Below are 20,340 nucleotides of genomic sequence, written 5' to 3'. Positions count from 1 at the left end.
CTCTATTTATTAAGACTCTATTTTTCCTGCATGCTGAACAACTTTATATTGCTCATATTGTTTTAGCAAAAGAAAACTTCACACATGTCTCTGATTTTCATCCCCCTATTAGGAAATAATTATCACAGACTGTTTTAGAAAATGCTCAAAATGTAAAGGAAAAATCTCTCCACCATTTAGTTTAGAGTTACACATTTGGCAGGCTGTAATGCTGCATAATAACTTTCAAGCAATTTTATATGCAGAAAGTGCAAATCGGTAACATGAAGATATATATATCTAACTGATTATTTTTAAAAAATCACCTGCTCCTTGATCATCCCGGTGTGTTGAAAGTGTGGGTCAACATATCAGCAGAAGATTGTGTGGTTTTGCTGTAATAAACTAACCACGTCTTTTTTTCGGTGCAGTTTCACACTTTCTCGAGTGTCAAATGTATGAAACATTAACAAGTAACTATATTTTTCCACTCTGAACATTTCAACCTCCGACATCGAGATTCCATTCGGCTTGTCTCATCAATGCAGGCCACAGTCAAAGGTTCAACAAATACAGCACTTTGAGCTAAAAACGGAGGAATTAAATAACATAAGTAGAACAATTATTTACTTGACAGTTTAATTGCGAGAACACAGGAGTTTTCTTGGTGGGCTTTGAGTATGATCTCACAAAGAGCCGCTGTTTCCAGTTCAGCCCTAAATCTTAAGCATTAAATATGACTTTTCGAGAGTGGTCTGGTAACACTTTAGTTTAGGGATCACTAGTTAGACCCCTATTAATGACTAATAACTGCACTTACTGACTAGTTAGGGACTTATATGCCATTAGTAGACACTGATAGGGTCTATACTGTTTACATTCTTGCTTATGGCATTTGGATTTGGATTGCCTCTTATGATTCTGAGTCAATTTAATCATATTGAGCAAAAACAAAAGATAATGTCTAATTGCTGCTATAGTGTGTTTACTGTAAGATATTTGTAGGTTCCCAGTTTACAATCAGAATGGGCAGCTTATAAATAAGAATGGAATTTTCAACACAGGCCTTCATATGGTCTTACAATAATGCTGTTGTATATATTGTATATGTTGTTCAATAACAACAATTCTGATCAAGTTGAATCTGTTTTCTAAAGAGGAAATCTTATATATATATATATATATATATATATATATATATATATATATATATATATATATATATATATATATATATATATATATATATATATATATATATATATATATTTGATAACACACAATGCCACAAATAAACAGACAACAAACCAAGAGGTTCCAAGAAACAGACAACAAACCAAGAGGCATTAAGAAGTGGAAAGAATGTAGTTTTGTTATGTTTATCAGGACAAAAATAGTATAAGGGGACATCAATTAAAGAATAAAAAGAGTAATAAGGAAAGAGATGGAGGAATTTAATTTATAATTTGCATCACATGACAAACCGAACATTTGAGTTAAATTAGAACCAAAATTATATAGATGTTCATCCTGGTACACACACACAAAAAAGATTCAGTTAAAATACTTTTTTGAAAATAAAATAAAAAGGATTACATTAAAAAGCCCCTATTATGAATTAAAAAGGTCATATTTTGGTTTTGGGGGTCTCAAACAACAATCTCATATGCGTGCAGGGTCAAAAAACACTTTCATTGTCTTAAAATGTGCCCTTATTTTTATCTTATTATTCCAACGACTCCCATATGATTTGTTTAGCGATTAATTTTTTCCCAAATACCTCCTTAGCGCGATGCTAATCTGTGCTGATTAGTCTCATGACCCAGCCTATTGCGATTGGTTAACAGCGTTCAGCGTGAGACAGAGAGAAATGCCCACCATGGCTTATGAACAATTTTGAAGTAGTCAGGGTGCAGAGTGTATGTGTGAGCCCAATGCAGGAGTGCATTAAAGAAATGCAGTTTGACACCAGCATATTGCTCTATTCTTAACCATGGCACACATTAAGTATTAATCCACTCAGTGGCAAAAGCTGAACTATTTTGAAAGTTGACTGCCCCTTGTGAGTACAAACGGCAGCGATGACAAACGGCAGTGGATCGCGAGCTCACAAACACATTTATTTCCGTAAACAAAACGGCACGTGTCACGTTTTCAATATGGCTTTTGACACGATATGAGAATATAAAGAGATAAGCAGATACAGTACAAGCCGCGTGAAGCAGTTACAAGTAACAAAACACAATTAAATACCTCATTTGCAAGCTAGAGAAAACATTTTAACATTTCTAGCAACCCTTTTAATCACACATAAGTTACTTACACTTGTGAAATGGAGGAAGAAAAACTGTCCATAAACTGTGTACTGTAAAGTTCCTGTCAAGCTCTGACAAAGTTCCATGCATCTATAGTTATTTCAGATTCCTTATTTTGAAATAATCTAAAACTATTTATTTTTTTAATTTTATTTTAATTTAAAAAAGATTAACCCAACGATAACATTTGGGGTTAAAATAGTCCATCATTTTATTAGATGAGTTAGTAATAACAGTAATTAATAACAATAAATTTGGGCTATGATTGACAAGAGATTTTGCTAGAAACTATTGTTCCCTTAAATAAAATTTTAATTAGTGTCTCTTGCATACCATGGATTAAAATGTGCAATAGTCATTATTTTTGCTCAAAAATGACAAACAAAACACACATGCATTTAAATATACCCATATAGGCCTATTTATTTTAGCTCCTGAAACAAATTACAAACAGACTCACATCATCTGAACAATTCTCCCTGAGGTTATATGTAATCAGAATTCAACCAGAATTCATCAAGCGCAATGTTTTCAGCCTCTAAAGTCTGGGTGCGAAAAGCTTTGATATGCATTTTGTTAATCTATGCTGATGTTTGACTTCAAAGTTAACCTAGAAACTTTTTAAAAGCGTTTTTTGCGAAGGCCACTTTGCTTTGCAAATTATCCTGAGTGTACTTTAACAAGGGCCCATTTTGTATGTTTTTTCATCAGCAGAAAAGAGTCTGTCCACGCCTGTCAAATCTCTCTTCCTTTTAACACTGCGCTCATACCCTCTCCAGCCTCTCAACCTCTCTCCTAATTGCATTGCTTTTAGCACAGTAAATCTCTCTGTGTCACTGGCTGCACTTTCCGCATATAACGGATTGCCTCCGTGCCCGGCGCTCTCCAAAAACTTGCCTTCAAAAATCTCCTCGGCCCTGACATGATTAATGCTCGTATTAATTAATCGCTAAATGCATGCTAATTGTTTAATTGGTCGCTTGATCTATTTAAGATCATTTAGAAATTAAATGAGTTGATTTACCCTGGTTATTGATTGGATCTGACAATGAATTATTTGGCCGGCTTACCTGATTTGCAATTTCACCAATTAATTCGCAAAACGGACGGGGTGTATAGAGAGAGCAATCCAGGTGATCTACGCGGCGCCTGACAAAAACTGTGCTTATTTATGAAACCGAGCAGGTGAAAATAATCTATTAATATTAATGCAGAACTGTAAATTTTCATAAGAGCTGGCTTACGGAGGGCTAATCTTCCCGCATTTGTCATTGTAAATCTAAATGTGCTTCAAAAATTCCAGTTTAAAGAGAAAGAGAGAGAGAGAGAGAGAGCTTACCTTTCTAAATCCTTGAGGGGGATGAGAAGTGATTTTCACAAAGCTTCTCGAGGGTTTTGAGCTTTGGTTTAAAAACTGCAACTTTCTTGAGCTTCTCTCTCAGCAGGTACAGTATAAATGTGGTGATCATATTTAAAGGTATTTATATAGTAAGTATGAAATACAAAGCAGGAATTGTGCTAAAATGGGTAAATGCATTAAAAATAATAGAATATTTATATTAAGGTGGCACGGTGGCTCTGTGGTTAGCATTCTTACAGCAGGAAGGTCGTTGGTCGTTGGAGTCCCAGCTGCCAGTTGGCATTTCTGTCTGGAGTTTGCATGTGTGTGTGTGTATATGAATTTGACAGTGTATGGGTTTCGCAGTACTGGGTTGTGCCTGTGTAAAATGTATGCTGGAATAATTGGCGGTTCATTCTGCTGTGGCAACCCCTGATTCAATGCCCAGCATTTTGGTGCATTTAAACAAAACAGAATTATTTAACAGACATATTTATTAAAATAATATTTTAGTCACCAAACATATTTAGAAATTAAAATAAGCTCCAGATTTGGCTTCAGTACTGACTGATCTAATGCATATGCACAAATATAATATTGTATAGCTTCCTATTTGTCACGATCAGAGCAATTCAGCCTGTGCAGATCACTGGAGAACTACAAATCTGCCAGCCAAAGAACTACAAGATCCAGTCATAAACCAATCTGAAAAAAATAAATAAAGTGACAAAGTGTTCTGAAACACCTTTATAATCTGAGAGCTGTTTGTGTATTAAGATATTTCAATACTAGTTTACAAGGTTCTTATAAATCCAGCAGTATTTTTTGCTGTTGCCGTTTCCCTGTCACTGATTTACGGTTTGGGGTTTAAAGACATTGTTTGGTGAAGCATAGGTAGCTGCTGGGCCCCTCGCTGTAAAACTACTTAGAAACCAGCAAATAGAAGAACAGAAAGCCATACAAGCGCCTCTACCACAGAAATGGGAGACAAAATCACAGCAGCTCTAATATACTTTCCTGTACTTCGATGTCCAAAGCTACTCTGGTGGCCTTGTTGCCTTCAGGACAGACATTCACTGAAACTGCCTGAAGAAAAACTTACAAAGACTGCACCTTCTTGCTAGCAGTTTTTTTTTTAACCTAATGTCAAGTAAACCTGTCCAAAGTCACCAAAAAGGGCAAAACAAAACAAACAGTAAATAAAACAAGTCAGGCTCAAGCATATAGAAAACAAGATTGCAATTAGTAATGAATGGGTGTAATGTTTGCTACATCATTATTTGTCAAAAACAAATTACCTTTTCCATGGACTGGACATATAATGATTCACACGATTGCTTTTTTGTAAGTATTTGAAAATGATAGGAAAAGAATATTAAAAGTAAAAAATAGATTTCAGTAACATAAAATTTTAAAAAATAAATAATAAAAATTGTGGAGATGTTTAAATTCATGCAAGATATTAATTAACTAATTCATTCGTTCATTTTTTTTTCAGCTTAGTCCCTTTTTTAATCAGGGGTCGCCACAGTAGCATGAACCGCTAACTTATCCAGCATACATTTTATGACCTTCGTGCTGTGAGGCGACAGCGCTACCCACTGCGCTACCGCACCGCCCCCATACAAGATATAGGGAGGCTAAAATGTTTAATAAATGCTTGACTAATTTTCGACAATTATTTCTGACTTTTATGCCAGACATTTACTGTAATACAGCAGCTAAATTGTATTAGCTTGATTATTTAAAATAAAGAAGTTAAAAGGATGTAATTTTGCAAAAAGCTTTATGACGCATGATGATGTGCAGAAAATTCCACCAATCAAAAAGTCTTATTGAAAACATTCCATTTTTTTTAGCTTTACCCACACATATGAAATGTAGTGAAAGATAACAAAATTGGTTCCAGTTTATTCTAAAATATTTATTTGTATATATATATATATATGCATATATGTATACATTTTTTTATTTACTTATTTCCACTGAGTATGTTTACATGAACACCAGTAATCCAATTTTGATACAATTAGGACAACACTCTGATTAAGAGTCGACCATGTAAACGGATATTTTATGATTAATTTAATCCGATTAAGGACATAACTGAACTAAACAAAATTCGGATTGAGATGTAGAGTATGCCAGTTTTAGTTGCATTATTGAAGTGCAGTAAACACCTTGATCAAAGTATTACTGTTGTGTAGGACTTGTCACTGCGTTTTGCCATAGGATATTTCACACACACACACACACACACACACACACACACACAGCTGTTATGATATTTATAGGAAAGAAAAGGTGGGATTTTATTTTAGGGTGTCCTGATGTCCTAATGTCCTGAACAATGTAACTAATTTATTACATGTACTAACTATATGGTTTGGGTTAGAATGCAGATTAGGTTTAGGGTTAGTTAATAAACTCTTCTGTGAATTAAACACAGTATACTGACCATTCAGCATGATGAAATAATGTGTCACTTTATCTTTAATTCATCTTTATTTCTATAGCGCTTTTACAATGCAGAATGTCAAAGCAGCTTAACATAGAAGTTCTAGTAAGTTGAAACTGTCAGTCCAGTTTTCAGAGTTTAAGTTCAGTTTAGTTCAGTTCAGTGTGGTTTTTTTTTTACTGCTGAAAGTCCAAATACTAAAAAGCAAATCCGTCAATGTGCAGCTCCACAAGTCCCAAACCAAGCAAGCGAATGCAAATGCTAATTTAAATAGGAGGAAAATATGATTTTAAAATGAGTTCTGATGCATCTCTCTTTCTCTCTTTCCCACTAATTTATTTTCTCTTTATATAAAAAATTACCTGCCTAAACTTCTAAAATGAAGCAAATTTTGTTTCATCAGAAAGTAAGTTTCTTCATCAATGTGGAGTATTTCATCAATATTTAACCACTGAGCAACACTATTTGTTTTTACAAAATAGTATATTTTCTAATTCTAAAGGTAACTGCATACATTTAAACGTTTTTAGCAAGACAATATTCACAAAAGTTAAAGAAATTATTTTGAAAAAGTATTTTACGGTGGTTTAATATTATAACCTTTGAGCTTGTTTACCACATTGGAGAAGCCAATAAATGGTGATACATATGCAATAAAAAAACCTGTTTAAAAGTTAAAAAACAAACAAACATATACTATGATAAAGGGTTTTTTGTGAGTTGTTGTGAAAGAAAACATGTAAAAGCCTTTAAGCTGCCTATAATCATAATTAATATTAAAAACAATAAAGTCTTCTTATAATTTATTTTTTTTAAAAATAAAAGTTACCTTAGAATTATAAGGTTCAATCGGACATTTTTCAAAATTGAGTTATTCACATATTCTTATTTAAATTATGTTATGTTTTTTTTTGTAAGTTGTTTACATTTTAAGATTTTTTCATTTAAAAAACAAAAAAAGGTTTAATCTACAAAATCAAACTCAGACAATCAGCATTTTAAATGCACGCACGAGGGCCAATCAGGATCAGCTTTCTTTGTCATCTCGACAGGCTACTCCATAGACAGCGGAAAAACCAGAAAGAAACACAAAATCAGAATTGAGTTATTAAAGTTATTAAAAAACTGTATATATTAAATGTGAAATATTTTTATTTGTGTATTTAGTTAGTGAAACATTTTCAGTGTTTCTTAAACTTTGTTAAACAAGTCATTTGGTCATTGTCTGTTTTTTTTAAAGTCATGACATTTGATATTAAGCCTTGGAGGGCAAGTATTTAATTTAATTCATGGGGCATATAATTCAATAAATGTAATTCAATAATTCATAAAAAAGCATATATTTCAATAAATATTACCATATTAATCACATAAAATTAACATCTGCACTGGATAAAATATTTAGCACAGCCTTGCATGTTTAATTTAAACAAGAAAAAATATTCATCCTTAAATATTAAATAAATGCTATAGAAAGCAAAAAATGTACTTTCTCAAACATCAACACATTGTTACAACACCAAATATATATATTTTTTATTAAATTAATAAGCAGACTGATTGTATTTCTTGCAAATTAATGCTTCAATAAATGATCTGCCTTATACTCCCAAGCAGAAAATAACTTTAAGGATTAGAAAGTTTTATCTGCATTTGCCCTGTTTTTAACCCCAACTTGTAAACTCAAGATCATTTTGATAATTTACATTTAGAGTACATTTAGGGTCTCTGTCATGTTAATGTATGAAAGAGAACTGTTACACATATTGTTTGCTATATGGAATGCAAAAACTCTAAAGCTCAATATCTCAAAATCATTTAGAGCGCAGATAGAACCTTATAATTCCAATGGAATGGTTTGGGTGTCTCTAATGTTCATCTTAGCTGAAACCTGCAGCAAACTATGTGTAGGTTTTTGGAGTGTTAGTAGAGGTACATTCTTCAACTCTGAGTACACACTATTGGTGGTGCTTACTGAGAGTCTGTGACAGGCCGGCTGGAAGAAACACTCTCAGTAGTGGGTGGTGAAGTCGAGGAGCTGGTCTGTACTTCCTGTGGCCTTTAAGAGAGCAGGAAGGAAAGCGGGGAGGTGATGAATGGCGATGGGTAGTGCCAGCAGGAGAAGCTCATTCAGGCCTGCCTGCCTGTCTGATTTATTGCGCAGAGAGGGTACTATGTACACCTCACCATTTGCCATTTTGCCCTCTTGCTGTTCTCCTTCACTCTGTCGTCGATGCAGAAAAGGTTAGGGGCCATCGAACTGACACAGGCATTGCGCACATCTGGCTAAGTGTAGGAGTTCTTTATTTTGATGAGGAAGACACCTGGAATGTGGTTTAGAGATTCTGTGATCACAAAAATCAAGTGAATGCTAGAACATTTTAAGGAACTTTCCATTTTTTAAATTTTTTTTATGAGACATGTGTCATGTTACCACAATGAACATTTGACTAAAGCCAAAGCTCAGGTCGATCTTAAACTCCCCCGCTGCCGAGGCCAAGGGGAAGTTCCTCAGAGTAAGACATTAGAAAAAAGATTTAGACTTATTTTATTTATAGTAAAGAGCACATTTGAATGGTGAGAGGAAACCCATGAGGAGAACATGCAAACTCCACACAGAAATACCAGATGGCACAGCGAGGACCCAACGCCATTGGTATTCTTGTTGTAAGGCAACAGTACTAGTCACTGGGCCACCGTGCCGCCCATTCTGGATAAAGCTGGGAGGAGGGGGGTTTCTTCCAGACGAAAATAGTTGTAAAAAGAAAATGAGGATATATATAGTGACTTGGGATCCTTTGATTGGAGGATCATTAGCTAATGTGGGCCGGCTGTTTCAATCATAAGCGCGTGCTCCTCTCGAAATAAGTTTAAAATTAAACTTCACTTAAGGCAAGACATTTCACTCAGTGGCCACCATCTTTGAAAGTCCTTTTGGCAGGATGCTCAGGCATTCTGTATGAATGGGGAAGCATCAAATTCTCCTGAACTGTTTGCCAAGCTTACGATATTATATATATATATATATATATATATATATATATATATATATATATATATATATATATATATATATATTGGGAATCACCAATGAAATTAAGCAACAGCTGTCACATGAGTTTTGTTTCTAGACGTTCGAATTAAACAAAATAATAATTTTTTTCAGGTTGCTCGAGCTAACGAGCACGAGATCATGACACCAACCTCATTTATGGCTGTTCTACACGTTACCATTCTCTGGATAATGATCGTCTGATCGCTCTGCTCTTCTGAAGTAATTCACAACTTGGTCTTGATGGCAGATCTCCTCCAGAAATAACAGTGACTCTTTTTTTTAAAGTTGGTGGGCATTTGAGTAGTTTCTGTCATGTGATGTGCGTTTGACAGGTTGGACTGCACCTCATGCTCATTTCATATAGACTACAAAACACACACACAAAAAAACTCTTCTTTTCAAGTGCACTTGGTTCATTTAAAAGTAGAGATTTCAAGCTTTATGCAAAGATATTTCTTATGTCTGTAAAGCAAGTATTCGCTGAGATTCCAGTGTGTTTGCTGACCACAGAAACTGTCGTAAAAGCACACGTCTGGTCTGAGCTTCCCCCACAGAGAAACGTCAGTCTATAGCGATCGATGATTGGCTACCGTACTAGTAGGTGGCGCTTTATTCACCATATTTACACTTTTCCCCATTCAAAACTATACGAGTGACATGTCTTGTGTATTCTATAGTATACTAGCGCTCATTGTTATTCTTTAGGTGAACAATTTGTATGTGCAAGTTAGGCCCAATCTCAATTCCACCTCTTAGCTCTTGCCCTTATCCCTCATTTTGCACGTTCACGTGAAGGGGTAGGGATGTCCCAATTCTCTTTAGCTTGAAGGCATAGGGCTAAGGCAATGGGCTAGACAGCCCCCAAAACTGTGATTTTTTAAAGACCACACTAGAAACCAAGGGGTACAAACATTTCTTAGAATGCTACATGGCTGCACACCCGAGTCAGAATATGCAAAAATTTTGGTAATTTTAAATTTGAAAATTATTAAAAGTTTTTTTTACAACAAATAAGCTGTCATGAATGTTTCAAAACATTTATAAAAGCATTCGTATTTTTAGTCATGCTTAAAAAAAACAACAAAAAAACCCTACTAAATGTCGCTATCTATGATCCATATTTATAACTCCTGTATAATAGTCCCACAACATACTTTCACAACTGTCACTCGATGACAGTCGAATACCCTGCCAGAAAAGTCTAGTGGCTGGGAATGACCTTGTTACAGTGTCTGCTATAATGTTAATGTTGTTTTCTTGAGTTTACACGAATATTGCCAGGTTGTAAATACACAGTACAGTTATGAACTTATTGCCACATTATATCATTATGATATTGTGATATCATTGCCTTTGGTGATTTCCGGAAGATAAATACTAAAAGATAATGCAACTGAAATAACTAAAGCTGTCTCCATTGTCCATTGTAAGAGCTTGTGACATGATACATGATGATGTGTGTGGGCCAGGCCTGAGCAAGCTGAACTGGCGCTCTAGGCAAATGACGATCATGCTGTCCTCAACTCTGTGTGCGGGTGTTGTGGTGTCTTATAAATTAGGGGTATATTTGAAGCCCTTCCCCTTCACATTTTTAATTTTTAATTGGGCCTTAATCCACTTAAAATGTATATGTAAATGTTATTTGTTTAGTTTTTATAAACTTCAATCAAAGTCCGAACATTTGAATCCACTTTTCCTTTAGCAGACCTTCTCTGCTGACGTCAGTTTGATTTTCACAAGATTTTATACCACACCCCTTATATCAGGGGTCACCAACCCTGTTCCTGGAGAGCTACCTTCCTGCACATTTCAGTTGCAACCCTGACCAAACACACCTATTTGTAATTATCAAGTGCTGCTTTAGTTACTATTAATTGGTTCAGGTGTGTTTGATCAGGGTTGGGACTGAATTCTGCAGTAAGGTAGCTCTCCAGCAACAGGGTTGGTGACCCCTGTCTTATATTATTAGTTTGCTACAAGGGAAGGATTGGCAAATGAAAATTCCAGCCCCCAAAAGAAAGCCACACCCCTACTCAATATTCTGATTTAGATTCAGTTAGTTTTACCAACACACTGAAGTCTCAGTAACTTTCTGTTAATATGGACTTTAATCTGTGGGTGAAGCAGTGGTGCAGTAGGTAGAGCTGTCGCCTCACAGCAAGAAGGTCGCTGGGTCGTTGATTCAAGCCTCGGCTCAGGTGGCGTTTCTGTGTTGAGTTTGCATGTTCTCCCTGCATTTGTGTGGGTGTCCTCCGGGTGCTCCGGTTTCCCCCACAGTCCAAAGGCAAGCTGTACAGGTGAATTGGGTAAGCTAAATTGTCTGTAGTGTATGAGTGTTGGTGTGGATGTTTCCCAGAGATGTATTGCAGCTGGAAGGGCATCCACTGTGTATAAACTTGCTGGATAGGTTGGCGGTTCATTCTTCTGTTGTAACCCCAGATTAATAAAAGGACTAAGCTGACAAGAAAATTAATAAATGAATAAATGAATGAATGAATGAATGAATGAATGAATGAATGGATTTTAAATTTCTGTTTGTTTCTGCTTTATATAGGTCACTTTCAGTCAGCCCACCATCAAATAGCAGTTAAAGACAATAGGCAACAATGTTTACGGCTAATTGCTGAAAACTTTGTACAGGTTTTTCCTGTTCATTTGGAGTTTTTGAGACTGAAAACACATAGAGTACATCTGAAAATGGGTTACAAAGTGGAAGTAAAAAAAAAACTTTGCTGCTGTGTACATGTGAACACCTTAAAACGTGAGTCTAAGAAATACTTGGTTTGTGTTAAGGGAGGTGCAGACTAATGCTGCATTCCAAACATGGTCGAAGCTGAAAATTTCTGCAGTGAAATGTTTCACCTCCCACTTCAGTGCACTGTTCAAGTGTCCTCAAGTAAGAAAAAATCTATTTTCCAAGCGATCTGGAATGCATTATAAAGCCAATTGTCAACAAACCAACGCAATCTCACAGCAATTCGTAAATTTTTGATTTAGTGGCTAATTCGTATGAATTTGTACTATCTAATTTGTAAAATTTAGTACGATCTGCTTATCACTCAGTGACGGTTTGGGGTGGTGTTGGGTGCCACGCCTCCTTTTTAAAATTGTACATTTTTGTATGACTGAATTAGCCACTAAACTGACAAACGTAAACGTAAAATACTTACATTTCCTCGTGAGATCAGGCTGAAACAAACACACAACAATGGTGGAAGTTGTGGAAGTAGATTGTGTGGATTTATTTCACAGCCGAGATGCATATTACACACACAGTAAATTCTACATACACCATAAATGAGTGTGTGACACATCGTTTCTTCCCTCCAGGCTTCCTTCTTCCTTTTGGCTAAAAATGTTACATCTCCAAATGACCTGGCATACATACTACAACATTTTTGGGCATATTATGTTCACGTTGTTTCGTAAATTTGAAACATTATTAAATTCATTAATTCATAAATTTTTTTTTGGCCTTTTATAAATCTGGGGACGCCACAGCAGAATGAACCACCAACTTATTCAGCATATGTTTTACGCAGTGGATACCCTTCCAGCTGCAACTGGTCACTGGAAAACAATTTAGGTTAACCAATTCACCTATAGCAAATGTCTTTGGACTTGTGGGGGCAACTGTAGCACTTGAAGGAAAGCCACACGAACACGGGGAGAACATGCAAACTCCACACATATATGCCAACTGGCACAGCCGAGGCTCAAACCCACAACCTTTTTGCTGTAAGGCGACAGCGCTATCCACTGCGCTACCTCACAAACAACACTATAAATTTTTTGAAAAGGTGGAAAATGAGTCATTTTAAGCTGCAAGAAGCTGCACAATGTCCTGTGAGGTCCTGGAGGGACTGTTTGGTAAATACACTCTGCGCTGGAACAACACCTGTTGTTGTTGTGAAACACACTTCAGGCAGCTTTTTTCCTCTTTTTTCGTATCAAGCAAAGTGAATGAGTGACAAAAAGATGATGGTGTGATGTTGTTATAAACAAGAGTTAATAAGCAGATGGTGATTAAAGGCACGCTTCAAATTTGGGGATTTTAGGCTATCTATAAAACTTTTTTTCTCGAATTTTAAGTGTTTCTTTTTGTCTGTACTTTTCCATCACAATGCATAATTTTAATGGCAGTTCTCCACTTCAGGAGCACTTATATAGGCGACATCAAACTTACAACATGAGTACAAGTAAAACTGTGCTTAGTATTTTCAAAATTCTGAAGTGATAAAAGAAAATGTCTTTGTAAAGTCGTCATATTGTGATAATGAATAGGCACGATGATGATATTGTGGGCACTTTAAAATACTGTGAATAATTGTTTATTATTAAAACAATTGCAGTGTCTTTTAAGAATTTTCAGATTGTTGTATATTTGTGATTGTTCTTTACTGCACTAAATGCATAAATACTTCAGTTCAAGTTAGTAAAATATGTGCCATGAAAGAAAAAAGATAGAACTTTAGTTAATAAAACGATTATGTGTGTGGAAAAAAAAATACTTCTCTACATTAAACAGTGCTTGGAAAATAAATTCAAGAGTTTACACTTAGCTGATGATTGGTAATAAGCTATAGGCATGCTGTCCCAGGAGAGAGCCCTGAGCCCATGAGATCCTCCTTTTGGACTGTAGGAGAAAACTGGCAGAGAACAAGAACTCCACACAGAAATGCCAACTGGCCGGGAAGAGACCCGAACCGGAGGCATTCTTGCTATGAGGCCACAGTGCTAGTCACTGGCCCGCTGTGCTGTCCTACAGAGGAAAAAGGGGAGGAGTGGAGGTGGGGGGGGGGGGGGGGGGGGGAACGAAGACGAAGATGACTAAAGGTAAGATGCTTTGGTTATTGATGGGTTAGGAACCGTCTGATTGGTGGTTTGTACATCGGGGCCAGCCGTGTCAATCATAAACACTTGATCCTCTCGAAATTAGTTTATAAATAAACTTCACAAAAAATTACATAAGGGTTAATAATTTTGATATCAACCAGGGGCATTGCTAGGGTTGAAAGGGATAAGGAGCTCCAAAGAATTAAAAAATAAATAAATAAATCTAGAAAGCTGGTACAATTTAAGTTTTTTTTATAATTTGCATGTATTTACATTATTATGACACAAATTTCATTGATTACAGTTATTTCACCAGAACTACACACCTTTTATACTGTGAAAACAAAAATTAAGCTTCATCAGTAATTAGAACTATTCAGTTTCGCAAAACAGTTGCATTTTTATCTCATCAGCTTCAGTGATGTGGTTGTTTTAAGTCTCCAAAGCCCTCCTCGCAATGCCACTGATGTCAATTTTATACAACACTGTAAAAAATGATGTTTTCCACCCAAATTATTCACAAAAATTGATTAAGTTAGCTATATTGTTTTCATAAATTAAAGTAGATTGAACAGAAAACAAATTGAAAATGAATATCAGGAATTGTGTTGATTCATCTTATTTTAAATAGGTAGTTTATTGTGATATACTGTGATTAAACTTCAGCGATTAACTGCAACAAAAACATTTGATGCGTTAGAAGCCTTTTAGCAGTTTGTATAAGTAAATAAAATCTATACCATTTATGTAAAGCTTTATACCACCATTTATGTGAAGCTGCTTTGACACAATCTACATTGTAAAAGCGCTATACAAATAAAGCTGAATTGAATTGAATTACACCAGATTGTTGTCCCTTGGTTTATTTTCACAGAAAAACAGCCATCCTTTTTTGTTAGTTAACTCTATCAAGCGAAGTGTGTGAGTGACAGAAAGACAGACAGATGGTGTGATATTGTTATAAACAAGAGTCGTGAGGCGTTTGAAGGGCCTCTTCACGATAATCACAGTAAGGGCAGAGCGACTGGCACGCGTTGGCACGTCGTCTACCTGAAGGCGTGTGATTACTCCACCCCTGAGTCGTGCCCTTCTCCGGCTAATTACCACCTGCCACCTCACCTGCGCTCCTCAAACACTCCTCTTCTTTGATGAGCTTCAAAATATTATCTTTGCCATGAAGAAAAAGCATCGTGTGCTCGTGTGTGACTGGTGGGGTAATTATCATGTTTGCGCTGTCAGTGGAGCTGATTAGCCTGACTCATAAAAACATGACCCTCCGGCCCAGCAAAAACAAGGCCACCCATATTTATAACAGGCAAAGGGAGAAAACACCTGAGCGGACTATTAGTCTGTCACAACACACAATCTCTCGCACACACACACACACATTTAAACACTTCCACATGGAGCTCCAGTCAGCACTTTATGAGCTCTCGTTAAATGCACCTCCACAACTCAGCAGGCGAGCTTGTTGTCACTCAGTTTGAGTTTGTTAAAAGTTGGAATGAAAAGAAAATCAAATATTTTAGTTTTTTTAATTTGTTTTTAGGTTTGGCTTAGTCCCTTCATTCATCAGGGGTCGCCACAGGGGAATAAACGGCTAACTTATCCAGCATATGTTTTAGACCAGGGGTTCCCAAACTTTTCAGCCCGCGAACCCCAAAATAACAATCCCAGTGACTCGTGACCGCCAATATCCTCTGAGGTGGTTATTAAAATAAAAATCTTGCACACATACTAATAGGCCCAAGTCTATTCATCGTTTAATTCTGGAGAACGCCACTCAGAGACCATCTTCCATGTTCAATTGTGATCTGTATTTATTTTTAATGTATGTGAGTGCTGTAAAGGTGTCAGAAAGTTTAACCTGGTGCCATAAAATCAATGTGCTCTGTCTTTAATATAACATTTAAAAGTCTAAAAGGCTTTTTGTTTGCATGTTGTTTTTTTAATATAACTATTAACTGCTGTTTTTGTCTTCAGTAGGTTAAGGATAAAATGTAATATATCCAATAATATAATAAAATTAATTTGATTTTTGAAAATTACCAAGCGACTAGTTTGAAAACCACTGTTTTACACAGCGGATGCATAACCAGGTGCAACCCAGTACTGGAAAACAGCCATACACTCTCACATTCACACGCATACAATACAACCAATTTAGTTTATTCAATTCACCTATAGCTTTTTTTTTGTTTTTGGACTATGGGGGGAAACCAGAGCACCTGGAGGAAACTCACGCTAACACAGGGAGAACATACAAACTTCACACAGAAATATTAAATAATCCAGCTAGGACTTGAAGCAGTTCTTTCTGTGAGGCAACAGTGCTAACCACTGAGCCACCCTTGAAATGATAAAACTAAAAAATTTAAATTTTAGTAAATATTGAAATTATTCCTACCCCTGGCTAGAAATAACACAGGTTTCTCTCAAAAGATAATAAGACCATGCAGTGCCGGTCCATCCAACAGACAATATAGGTGGTCACCAAGGCCTCGCATTTCTTGGAGGGCCCCATGAATGCTACTCTTGTATATTTACTTTACATGCAAGCACGAGGATGAGCGTTCACATATAAATCATTAACAATGCATATTGCACTATGCACAAACCCCATTAAATGAGTGACAAAAGGTAATCTCCACATTTCATTAAAAGAATAGCTTTGTATAATTCATACATGACAAATAGCTGAAAATGATAATACACACCAACAGTATGAATAAATGCAGAAAATATTAGAAACATACTCAGAAGTACAACACTCTATTTTGCATAACACCGCTCATGATGGGCTAAACTAGAATGACGTAATGTAAATTCCAAATATCTCTTCAATTCGCTCACGTTCATTATAAACCCCAAAAAAGTGTCTTAATGTCTTAAGTAAAATAACTGCACGAATGTCAATGCTATATTTAATCCATCTTATTCTAATTTTAATTTGAAATGAAACGCCATCCAAACGGCATCCTTCCGGAGACGAAAAAAGCAAGAAAAGAAAAGCAGAGGAAGAAGAGCAGGCTCAAAGTAAAGGTATGCACAACTAACATGTTTTCTTTTATCAAAATAGTTTATATAATTCAAGATTCTGTGATTATTGTCCAATCTGTGACCTTCTTCATTTTTAAAAAAATTTTATTTGCATTTTATTTTTTGTCTGTTTTTTATGAACAATTTGTTTTTATAACACACCTGCACTTTCATTTGCAATACTTTACAATACTTTGCAAACTTATTTGTTTAAATCTTTGTAAATATTTCTATTATTGTATTAAAGGTTAAATATGTTACAGTTAATAAAAAATTATAAACTTTTGTATTTTGTAAAAATTGTATTTTTTGTGCTTTCTTCTCATTGTTTTTACATCAGTAAGTCCAATTTTTTTCCTCTCGCCTAGGGCCCCTTAACCCTATGGGCCGGCACTGAAACCATGTAGACGCATCAATGTGGAAATAATAATAATAATAATAATAAAAAATATACTGTTTTTCATTTACATTTAAACAAAAGTGACATGTCCTAAATCATTCATAGCATTTGCAACCTGTCACTGTCTATGGAAAGATCCAAAGTTCTATACCATTCCAACAGTTCAAGACAAGCTGTTCTAAATCATAATAACCGGCCTGATTTATTGAGGACAGCTGTTTTAATCAACTTAAAAGGTAAAAACACTTGCAGGATAAAAAACAAAACAAAACAAACTTGTTTAAAATAAGCCATATGCCATTTTACTCAAACCCATACCAAATAAGTCCAGAGATACTAAGAAATTTTAAGTGGTCTCTTCTTCCTCCATACCAGTACTGCTTTAAAGTAATTGTGATTTTGAAAAACATAAATGCTTTAAAGTATGTTCATAATCCTGGACATTTCCTAACATGCAGAACGTGAATTTTTAAGAAGTGAATTAGATAACATTAAACTGAATAAAGAGAGAAGTAGAGACAGAGAGGGAGGGAAAGAGGGAGGCAGAAAGAAGAATAAAATTGGGAGTTTGCTGGCAGCTGAGTGACAGAAACAAACAGTCCAGGCTTGAATAGCACTGTGTGTTGACTCTGACAGGTAACATGTCACCCAATCGAAGGCAAGCCGCTAATTAAGACTCTCTCTCTCTCTCTCTCTCTTTCTTTCTCTCTTACACACACACACACACACACACACACACACACACACACACACACACACACACACACACACACACACACACACACACACACACACACACACACACACACACACACACACAATGAAGCCTGACATGTCTTTCTGCATATGGACTTGTAGAAGCACCTACACTAAAACAGACAGTTACAAACAAAATGAACAAATTCATTATTTCTGTCATTATAAATTATTGCTAATTGAGGGTGAAGCTATTTTGATATGTGTTGGAAAGACATGAAATTACATATAGAGGCATGTCTTGTTATAATTTCAAGTGATATTTATAAATCTAAAAAATAAAACCGATATTGCTTTTTTCGTTGTGTGCTTCCTGATGTGGCATTTATTTATATTAAGTATTTTTTGTTTAGTTTTCTATACAAAGATATATTAACTGATTAGATTAATGACTTAAATGAAAGAATTTTTTTTTGCCAAGACAGGTCATTTTTTAAATTATAACACAAAATTATCGTCCTTTGCTTTTGACATATATTTATACTGTTTTGTACCTCCTTTTTAGAGGATTTCAAAATTGTATATATATATATTTTCTGTGCTACTATAGTACTACTACTACTGCTGCTGCTAAAATAATATTATTATTATTATTATTATTATTATTGTTATTAGTATTATTCCATTTAAAACATTACTAAAAATGTAAAATTAAAATGTATTTTTTGTGCCTACCTGCTGAAATGGCATCAACGTTTTTTTTTTTCACAAAAACATCACAAAGCTTTGAGTTGATACAACTACATAGAATGAAAGAAGAAACTACACCAGAGCTGTAACTTTTTCTTTTACTGGTTAGTAAATAAACTAGACAAACAGGTACACAAACAAACACCTAAATGAAAATCATACAATATATTCACATTCCAGAGCTCCAGCATCGATGTGAATTGATCTTGCAGTGGTATTTTTATTGCTCCATGCACTTTTACAGACCCCATCTTATTAAATCATATTTAAATAATAAAATCAATGCCGTTAAAATGTTTGGGGAGGATTTTAAGGCCATGAGGATGATATAAGCATTTGAAACTCTATTAATTTCATCGGTACATGGCGTCATATTTAGATTTAATAGAAAGTTTTTAATGAAGCACGATTGGAAAGAGGATCTTCTACTCCATTACGGTTTGATGGATGGTGGAGAAAGGTTAGCAGACACTCATTAGCACTCTCTTAAATTACCAAAGCAGTACTCTCCTTTTTTTTCTTGTCTCTCTCTCTCTCTCTCTCTCTCTCTCTCTTTCTCTCTCTCTCTCTCTCTCTTTCTCTCTCTCTTCCTCATCATCTTGCTCTGCTGAAATAAATAAATGTAGTCTGTATACATTAGATTTATGTGCAATTAGGAATTTACTGTGGCAGTGAATTATATATTGTATATAATTATAGTATATATATATATATATATATATATATATATATATATATATATATATATATATATATATATATATATATATATATATATATATATACAAAAACAACCTCCGTAAAAAAAATCGTGAGTATTGTTCAAAATGACTTTTAAAGTAGGCCCAAAATGGGCAAAAAAAATCCAAAGTAGCTATTTCAAGATAAATATCCTGCACTATTAAATAAGTATGTGAAGACAAATGTAAAATGGATCAAAAATGTCTGTGTGCATTATTATATCTATTATATATATGCGCACGCTGCGTCAGATTCAGCATCTTTTCCCACTTTTCTTACGAACACCGAGCATTCAAAGTTTCTAACAATCGCATAGCTCTCTGGTTGGTTTAAGTACGCAGCAGCCAATCAGACGCTTTCGATTAGTCACCGCTGGATGCACTGTGGTTTGGAACGCGCGCACACTGATTGAATTCTACCAACGTAAACAACATGTTGACACCAAGGTCCACATCGTAAGTAAGACATTTGATCATTATTTAGTTTAATCTGACTTGCACGAGAGTAACATCATGCTTTGCCTGTTAAAGAAGATTATAACGTGTTTTTTTCGCCCAAATAATCACGACTAATTAACCAAGTTTTAGACTGACCATTGGTGGTAAAGGTTTAGTTAACGTTAGGCCTAACGTACAAAAAATTTAATCAATACCCACCCTCTAATACTTTAACTCTAATAAAACCTTGTTTTCGTATAAGCTAACTAACATATAAATGTTGTTTTAAATGTAT

General features: G+C 35.2%; 1 long non-coding RNA gene across 3 annotated transcripts in view; it reads left to right on the top strand.

The window, feature by feature from the left end:
* Positions 1–20,005: 20,005 nt before the first annotated feature.
* The window catches only part of LOC141375665 (uncharacterized), a 60,927-nt gene continuing 60,592 nt past the window's right edge, over positions 20,006–20,340 (top strand). For all 3 annotated transcript variants that reach the window (XR_012384463.1, XR_012384464.1, XR_012384462.1), the window contains exon 1: positions 20,006–20,063. This is a non-coding gene — a long non-coding RNA (uncharacterized lncRNA). The remainder of the gene's footprint in view (positions 20,064–20,340) is intronic.

Source organism: Danio rerio, chromosome 8 (genome assembly GCF_049306965.1).
Source record: "Danio rerio strain Tuebingen ecotype United States chromosome 8, GRCz12tu, whole genome shotgun sequence".
Lineage (NCBI taxonomy): Eukaryota > Metazoa > Chordata > Actinopteri > Cypriniformes > Danionidae > Danio > Danio rerio.
The sequence above is the reverse complement of the archived record's forward strand: the minus strand, read 5'-3'. Positions and strand labels throughout refer to the sequence as shown.